The following is a 10517-nucleotide window of genomic DNA, read 5'->3' on the forward strand; positions in this document are numbered from 1 at the left end:
TATGTTACTACAACATTAAATGGTACAATTGTTTATGTCCTTTAAGTGGTTACTTTCCCAATTGACTTTTTCATAGCTAGCCGGCACAGATCCCTATAGTTTCGCTATTAACAAAAAAAAACTAGAACAATCTCTAGGGTTTGTGTGTTACTTATAGGCTACTCTCCTCTATTGCACAGGCAATTAGTTACTTACCTTACTGAAAAAATGCGGATGCCAGCTACAATATTTTTCCTTATACTTCTAAACATATAAATATATGCAAGAAAAGAAATTGTCTTCAATTACTGGTAAACATAGATATCAAGATTCAATATTTGCGTAAATGTTAACATCACAATAACCGATTTAGCGATGTCATTGACAACAGAGTCATGCGTATTAAGTGTTTTTGGAAGACAATACCGAGAATGATGGAGAGTCTTAAGCGTCTAATTCACAGATGATGATATTACTCGATGAATTACTTCAGGAGCATCAACATATTATTTACAGTTGGATACGCTACCGCGACATGTTTACCCAAAGATCTGTGTTTCTTGATATATCTTTACCTGTGATGAGGCTTATGGAAACATTAGTGTTGTTCTAATTATATGGTGTATGCAAAAAATAATAATGATATCTTGAACTGTTAAGTCTTTAGAACAAGTATAGATCGAGGGCCAAAGATTACCGTAATGAGATTAAATATACTTGGATACTTTTCTAACGCAACACTTTTAAAACTTGAATACCTCACTTATGAGTAAAGATTTTGTTTTAAAATTGTACATGTCATCATTTTAATACAATACTTAAGCACGTGGGGTAGGTATCATTTCCTCTTTTTGCACGTGGGAATCGTGAAACGCGACATACTTTTATTTTAATTTCGATTTCACCATAATGACATCATTCTATGAGGGTTCTTACACCAGGAAAACATAAAATAAATTTAAAAGGACTGTTAACCACGAATAACGAACAAATAACAGTTCTAAAATACCGTATTTTTTACAATTATTAATTTATATTGATTACGATTTCACGAGTGGTATATTACATTACTTGAAAAAAGTTCATATTTGCAGTATATTCGGTAATAAATTACGATGATGATCGATCTACTGGCGTCATTTATATTTAACTGGTAGTTACCTGGTAGACATACCCAGTAAAAATTAATACCGAATATACTGAAAATATGAAAACTTAACAACTTTTTGCAAGTAATGTAATATACCAGTCGTGATGTTTTAATCAATATAAACTAATAATTGTAAAAAATACGGTATTTTACAACTTTTCTTTCTTCGTCGTGGTTGACAGTCCCTTTAAAAACAATATGGCTCGCATTAATATTCTATAGCGCATTCGGCATGTTTCAGGCTACATTCCCCATACGCTTAAGCGTCCGTCGGTCAGAGATGAATGGTTTTATAGTGTGCTTGCACACAATGTAGGTACAAATGATCTCAAATAGAATTTTAAATACAAATCTTTATTTATAACTGAGATACTCAAATTTACAAATTGTTGCAGTAGAAAAGTCACCAAGTGTAAGCCCTTGTGGAAGGGGGACGAAACATCTCTAAAAGTTTTATAAACAAATGCGTGGCTTCAATGAGAAAGATATGTGCTCACGTTGTTACAGCCACGGGAGGACACCCAATGAATAAGCAACTCGAATGTGTTATATTCGTGACTTTTAGTTTTTTACGTTGTACGATTTTGAGAATTTGAAGTTTAAAATGGTGTTTTTTAGTGTGTTTTTTCTCTTTTTTCAATCAATTTCAATAAAATTTTTACAGAAATTAAAACTTATGTTTTGAATTATTCTTCGTCCAAATGTCATAACAATCCGTTAAAAACTTAGGGAGCTATATTGATTTGAAAACGTGTTGCGTTAGAAAAGTCCCCAAGTGTATGAAGCTTCATGTTTATTTGAATATAAATTATGCAAACATTGTTTATATTAAAAAAGGTTTCGATGTTGTTATATTTTCAGCCTTCAGAGGCTGGTAGCGGTATTGTGTTTTTATTATTTTTTAAGAAACCTTGTTTAAGACCTTTCTTATACTTAGATTCTTATACATTCTCTGTACTTATAAAGTAAACGTGTATGTTCATCAATTGAGAGTTCTGCAGGTTATACTGACTTTTTACAGACCATTATCTGACAAGCTGCCTCTTACTCTTTTATGTATGTTGACTTGGCAATGTGTATTAATGTGATTATAAGATTGGTGGTTTCGCCAAATAAATAACCTATGGACAGATTGATTACAAAAAACCCGAAAGTTGTTCTCTCACCATTGAGAATTCCGATTACACGTAGTATTCATTTGCCGTTAAATTATAGACAATTACTTTTTTCTAAACCTACAGTCAAATTAAGTTTACTTCGAACATCTTTCATTGGAGGTACAATGCGGCTGGGTTCTAGTTCGCAGCGTAATTTAGCTCCGTGTAATCGGTATCCTACAATAAATAAGTGCAACTCCAGGAAGTGTTTATGTTGCAAGTTTTTAAATATGTCCTCTTTTATTCTTTCATCGGTTAATAACCGCAAATTTTCAGTTAATATTAAATCCGATGTCTCATGAAATTCTATGCATGTGGTTTATGTTATTACTTGAAATGTACCCTGTTGTGGTGCGCAATACGTTGGGCAGACGGGTAGATCACTTAAAACACGTTTTAGGGAACATTTTTTTTAAATTAAAAATAACAATAAATTTTATAACTTCATTTACCAGCACTTTAATAAAACAGGTCATAGCGTAACAAATATTTCAATTCAACCTGTGGAGCAACTTATTTTTAATAATAGTACTTCAAGTCAGTGCCAATTAAAAGCAAGGTGCATGTCAGAATTTGAATGGATTAAACGTTTGCAATCAGCTTACTCACTTGGATTAAATGATAATATTCTAAATGTTGGAACAATTTCTAAAAATAAATCGATTAATTCATTTTCTCTGTTTAGTAAACGTCTAAGAAATAAACGTTCACATGGCATTAGGAAAAATGGTAACTTAAGGCGTAAATTTAAACGTCTGCTTTCTTTAAATGATTGCTACACAGTATTACAAAATGGGGGTAAACATAAATTACTAAGTGCACTTTGCTCTCTTTCTGTTTCTTCGTTGGCGCATATTGATAAGGAATGTAAACTTATTTTACTTCAATCTGACTCTCTATATGAATGTGCTTGTATTATCGAATCTTTCACTGACTACTATCTTAAACCTTTTATTGAAAATGTACTTAACAAAACTAGAAATCGTATCAAACTTGAGTTTTGTAACAAAGGTCTTGATTTAATTGACCTTCCTAAAATATTCAATGATAAAAATGTACGTCGGTTGATTCCCCCTTATTTCCGCAATACTGAATCACCACTTATTTGCTACAAATATAGTAGACCTGTAAGAAGTATCGTTTTTAATTATAATTCTATTTCCACAGATAAAAATGTAATTAGAAATTGTCCTACATTATGTGACTGTACTAGTTCTAAATATATATATGGTCCAGTTGGACATATTATTACTGGGGACCTTAATTTCATTCAAAATAAAAACCTTAGAAATTTGCTACGCAGAGGCCCTAAGTACAGACTGCCTATTCCTGTTGATTTTGATGACTGCATTAAGAATATCGTAACATCCTTACATGATTATTGCACTAAATGGTGCAGGAAGGAAAATGCTGAAATTACTGCACTCAATGATTGGAAAACAAAAATATTTAGTATGGCCATGAATAAAATATTTTTTTATGATACACATCCTTTGGCCCTACCACATTCACCTAAATTTAATAAACAAAATCTCTGTAAATTGCTTGAAGACTTAAAATCTAAATTCGTCTTAGTTCCTGCTGATAAGGCTGCTAATAATGTTATCATAATATGACGAGTGTTTTATGTTCAAACTATTTCACAAGAACTTTCACAAACTACATCATATTGTGAGTACAATAAGCAACCTAATGAAATTATTACCGACCATATTGCGCAATGCATAAAGTTAAATGTAATAGTCAATATTACTGACAAGAAATTGCCATCACTTTACTGGATACCTAAATTACATAAGACGCCATATAAAAGTCGTTTTATCGCTAATTCAGTGTCTTGTACCACCAAACAATTATCAGTGTATCTTACATCTGCATTGAGTGCTATTAGATATCATATAGCTAAATTTTGTAATAAAGTTTATGAAAATAGTAATATTAACCTATTTTGGTCAATAAAAAAACACCTTAGAAGTTATTGATAAAATTGAAAATAAAAAATATAAGGTGTCACAGGTAAGTACTTATGATTTTTCGACACTATATACAACGCTTCCTCACGCTTTAATAAAATCCAAACTTGTTTCTTTGATTGAAAAAACTTTTGCTAGAGAGAAATGTTTGTATCTAGCTTTAAACACTAAAACAGCTTTTTTTACTAATCAGATATTAGATAATTACATCATTTGGACTGGTCTTGACTTTTGTGCAGCACTTACTTTTCTTTTGGATAACTTGTTTGTTGAATTTAATGGTAAAATATTTAAACAAATTATTGGCGTTCCTATGGGTACTAATTGTGCGCCACTTATAGCTGACCTTTTTTTATATTGTTATGAAAGCGAATTTATGTTAGAATTATCTAAAAACTAAGCAAGTAGATTTGATTAATTGTTTTAACCTTACTAGTAGGTACATTGATGACATACTTAATTTAGATAATCCATTATTTGAACAATATATTCACAAAATCTACCCAAAAGAACTAGTCTTAAATAGATCGTGTATATCCAATACAGACGCTGCGTATTTAGACTTACATTTAACTATTAATAATAATTTGATCAAAACTAGTTTATACGACAAACGGGACGATTTTAACTTTGAAATTGTGAATTTTCCGTTTCTAGATGGCAACATCCCTAAAGGACCTTCCTATGGTATTTACATTTCGCAGTTGGTACGTTATGCTAGAGCATGTTCGTGTATTAAAGATTTTAATGATCGTAATCTAATATTAACTAAACAATTGCTAAAACAAGGCTTTTGAATCATAACCTAAGAAATAAATTTGTTAGATTTTACTCTAAGTATGGTGATTTAATTTCAAAATATAATGTTTCTTTAAAATGGCATTTAAATAATGGAATCTCCCATCCATCATTTTATGGAGATGTTTTGAAGCGTGTCCGCAAATTAAAATATGTTAAACCAAATGTTCATATTAAACTTTTCAATTTAATTAACTTGTTTTTATCAAAAGGATACGATGCTTATGTACTTAAAAACACGTGTTTGATGGTTTTCGATTCACTATATCTTTCTTCCCTTAAAATTTGGAATCATTAGTGATATTATAGGCATTTTTCACTGTTGAATAAAATTTTGTCATTGTGTCGTATTAACAAATCTGCATGAATACTACATTATAGGCATTTTTCACTGTTGAATAAAATTGTGTCATTGTGTCGTATGAACAAATCTGCATGTAAACTACATTTGGACTCAAATCGTACATCAAATCATTTCTGTCTTCAGTTGTCAAAACACCTATATACTGTTTGATTCCAATAATGTCGCTTTAATGGTATTACCATTTGTATTCATTTGCTTCTTAATATTAAATCACGTAAACTTGTTTTATTAGTAGCACAGCCCCATGAATATTTTTATTTAGTACTGCCCTTGGAATTTGTTCACGTCATTATGTCATTATTGATTTTTGTGACGTCATACGACCGACTTTCCCAGTTGTAATCTACATGCATAGGTCATTGGGTTTATAATGTTCCATTTTATTTATATTTTCTCTCTGATAGGCGTTTCTTGTTTGATTTAATTATTTTTTAATTTGTTTAGCAGTCACATAAACAACCAAGCTATGTAATATGGAATTTTTACACCCATTATTGCTGCTTCTTCCTGTATTTGCGCGATGATATCTGAGATATTAACTCTATGATTCTACATTCTCAAATCTTTTCTATAAAGAAAGAATGTAGTTGACAATTGTTAATAGTTTTATTTGATCGTTCGTCAAAAGTTGTAATTCTGTTACTCTTGTATCTTCAATGCAATTGAGTAATTAAATAGTAATTAAATTGAATGCGTTTTAATTCCCTTTTATTATTGTTTAATTTGAGTTACAATGCTATGACGTTAAATTTTATTTACACTTAAATGTATTATGAAGTGTGAGGTTGAGCGCTCTATAACCAGGTTTAAACCCCCAATGCTTTGCATTGACCGTTCCAAGGCGGTGACCCCAGCTTTATTCATATTTTGTGTTTATGTTGTTTTGTATTGTGCTGTATTGTGCTGTTTTGTACTGTTTGGGCAATCGGTCACTTGCCTTAAATAAGGACCAACTAATTGTTTTTAATGAAAATTCAATACTGCTCCAGCAGCTGGAGTTTCACTTCTTTATATTGAGTTAAGTACAGGGTGTAGGACTGTTAGAACTCCAAACATAACATATCCATGATCAGTAATCTCCAACCCAACAATTTGGTCGACCTTGATTGTATTTTAATAGTCCGCAACTGACTACACCCCCCCCCCCGCCAAGAACAAAGTTATTGTATGTGCACCTGTACTTAGAGCAATAGAGCTTTTAGGCGTGATTATGTCAACAGGACACAGCCTTAAGCGATAGTTTCAATACATAAAACAAACAGAAAAAACATGAGCACGTGCACCGCACAAATGTAGACTCGGTTAGAGCATTAGTACCCTGCTGTCATTTATATGACGATATTTCATGTTTAACAAGTGGAACCAACATGAATTTCACTTCAGGACAGTCATTTTCCAAGTTTCTGAACTAGTTAAATATCAATTCTTCTCTGAAGTTTATTAGATAGTAGTTTAGCAAAATGTATTTCTAACAATGACTTTTATTTGGTAGGTGTATGTGCTTCTACTTGAAGTGATTGTCTTGCAAATGCACTCGAATAAAATTATGTTTTCAACGTAATACATTTCATCCGTTGGATTCAAAGGGACACAATCCTGATTTGATTTTTACTTTGCGTAGTCCTGATACATAAATCTACAATTCCCCCCTCCTTTTTATCGTTTTAAGTTCTGGATACAGGTTAGAGGGATAAATTAAAGTTTTTTTTTTATCAGAAATATCATTAACTGTTTACTATGTGTGCAAACAATTTTTTCAAATGATTTTACCTGTATTATTGTCTACATAGTTATTGACATACGAGGTTGAAATATATACAAATATGTTCACAGCCTGTAATATAACTTCTTCGGAATAGTTTTAATATTTGGAAATTTAATTAAATCGTACTTAAAATCTTTGTTATCTTTTTAAGTCTATATGCTAAGAGTTTAGACCTAAATCTTATGTTTGGAGAACAGTTTGCTATATTGCATTTAGGGATGATGCAGTTCTCTTTTCATAATAATTGTGAGCATTTTCCTACTATATTGCATTATGAAAGAAAAAGTTGAACTACGCCGTGATTTAAATCTTGCGATCTACGCAGAAGGTTGGGGGTATTATTTAGGTTAGATAACTTAGTTCCTCAAAGTAGTACCTATTGTAAAGAGTTCATTTTCTCTTCATGTTTAAAAGCAATTAAGCGATCGCACAGGTGTTTTGTGTTTAAATCCATGTTTCTTATGTGTGTCTATATTGTTTGGTGCATTTCCTTAGGGATAACGTTGAAGATAAACGTGTGGAGTGCGTGTATTTAAATACGGTTCTTTTTGTCGGAATAATTAATCTCATATCCGAAACCGTGTTTTTCGAAGATGCTTGCATTTTTGCGAATTTTTACTTTCTTAGAAGTTGCGAGACGGACTATTTTTGACTATAATTGTTGGAAGAGCACAGAAATATCTTTAAAATGATACCAGACTTGCACAAATTGATGTGCCTGAAAGTAATGAAAAAATGCATTGAAAGTTGGCAGGAATTAGTGTAATCCAACCTCTAATCGATGTAATTTGTACGCATGCGCATTCTTTGTCAATGACCGGAGATTTTCATCGGAACTCCCATTTTGCGTTACACCAAGACAATTTCTATTTTACGTATACTATGCCTGTTGATCAACATCAAAATGGCCAGGGTCTAGAACAGCAGGTTTGTTTGTACAACGCCGGATGTTTGATCTCAACATAGCAATACATGACAACTACAAATTTTCAAAAGCCGCGTGCTTTTGTCTAGAAATCCAAGATGGCTGCGTTATCGACCAGAAAACAGAATTTTGAAAATGATCTTGAACATTCAATATTGCATTTGACATGTGATTTGCATAATATGATTATAGGTGCTACCTAATTTACGGCGAAAGCTTTTTAAGTTTTTTTGATAACCATGTATTTTTAATAAATATATGGACATGATTGTGTTTCAAAATATTTTAATTGTTGCAATAATAAAGTAATGCATCCAAAAAACGAGTTACATGTTCCAAGCTTAAGACTCTATTTTTATTTTTTTCTAGCCACATGAATTTATAGCTGGTTCGGTGTCTGGTATAGTGGATGGGGGTGTCTGCTAACTGGCTTAGTCACTGGGAGGTCTCTGTATTGATCCCTTTAGTGGGAGCATTCTTTAGATAACCCTAAAGACATACTATGGCGTACCATTTGGGTTGAAAGTCAAGAAGACCTACAAGTTAAAGAGAGAAATGTACGTCAAAGTACAATAATTGTATGTCGACATAAATATAAAATACACTTCGAAGTATATATTTGTTCTTCGACATACATGTTTGTACTTCTACCTACACATTTTCTGAACAGCCAATCAAAACACTAGTCTCTTGAGCCGCTTTTCCTTCAGATTTATTCATTATAAATGTTTAAAATCTCTTTTTTTAATTGAGGACAAAATGAATAAAAATATCAGAATGGCAAAAAAACAACACATAGAAGTTTCAAGTATTTGATGCATTGAAATAGATGATATACAAATTTGAAGAAGATTCAATTGTTACCTTTTTAAAATTAAAAGTATTCAGCGTATTGTGAGTATTTTTTGATCATGCGGGGCGGAGTATCCCGACCGTCCAGCGCATAGCTGTGTAGGAAATTCCAATAGTAACCAAACAGTTACCAAGCATTAACGGGATAAATAATGTATTATAACCTCACCGCAGGGATGGAAATTAGTGCTTGCCCGTGAGCCGGGGCAAGTAAATTTTAGCCTGGGCAACTAAAATTCAAAAGTTGGTAGTCCAGCCGGGCAACTAGCTTTTTTAAGCTTGAAACATTCAAGTACAATTAAACATTTAATAAAATTGGCGACTGTTGATAAATAATTTTAATAATATTTATTCATAAAGGCCAAGGAAATTATTCAACTCAGACTCATATTAAGACATTATACACAAAAAGAGTGTAATGTAAGCAATTTTGTTCAGTTATCTTTTATTTAAAGAAAGTATTAGATACACATGACCATACATGTACATTGTACTGAGCTCGTTAGTCTTTAGCTGGGCAACCAAATAATAAAGATTGTAAAACTTTAGTTTTCATCCCTGCACCGTTGGTCGTATTTTGTGATAACCATAACTTGCATAAGTCAGAGGTTAATTCCGCCACACCAGGTCAATAAATACGCACAATATCTGTGAGTTAGCGGTCGATAGTCGCATAATTTGGTATAAATTATAATAATAATAATGTTTAATAAATACGCACAATATCTATTAGCAAGCGGTCGATAGTCGCATAATTAAGTATAAATAATAATGTTCAATGTCAAATGTCTCTAAAAGCAACAGACGTAAGGTGTCTTCTGATTGGATAACACTCAAGGGTCGGTGAAAATTGTACGTCGAAGTACATTTCTCGTTCTACCTAGTAGGTCTTGTAGACTTTCGACGTCATGGTACCTCATATAGACACAAAGTACTGGTCCTACCCAGAACAGTTTGTTTCATCAAATGTCTCAATTCAGATTGACAGCTTGCTAAAGCAGTTGCATTAAGCATACAGTACACTAAGCCGGGCGTGTCCTGTGTTACAATTCCATTAGTTTGTTTCCTTGATTCAAATATGATTCATGTCATGATTTAACATAATCAAAATCATGTGATGTGTCATTTCAATTTTGATTGACAAATTTGGCAGGATTTTTTAATCCAACAAGTTTTAGGCTGTCAAATAACACACACTATGTATTGAAAGCCATACCTGGAGCTTTCGTCTGAATATCACTGGCTTCATCAGAAGAATGATTTCTATTGTTGGGAAATGTTAAGACCACTAATTGCCTTCTTATTTATTATCAATGTATAATTATGTGTAACAGCATAACAACATACTTGTTTCGCAATTAAAATATTTAATAATACAGGTATCTTGCAGGTTTCTAATTTTCTTTCGCAAACTATAGTTTAAATTTGTCGCCGCACTAAAAACTAGCCATTTCGTTGCAATTCTAAATCACAGTCTAACTGCATACACTTAGCTCTATAGTTACAATTTGAATCAAATATTAAGAATGCATCATGTTATTCATCCATATTTTT

The sequence above is a fragment of the Dreissena polymorpha genome, chromosome 6 (assembly GCF_020536995.1).
Source record: "Dreissena polymorpha isolate Duluth1 chromosome 6, UMN_Dpol_1.0, whole genome shotgun sequence".
Taxonomy (NCBI): domain Eukaryota; kingdom Metazoa; phylum Mollusca; class Bivalvia; order Myida; family Dreissenidae; genus Dreissena; species Dreissena polymorpha.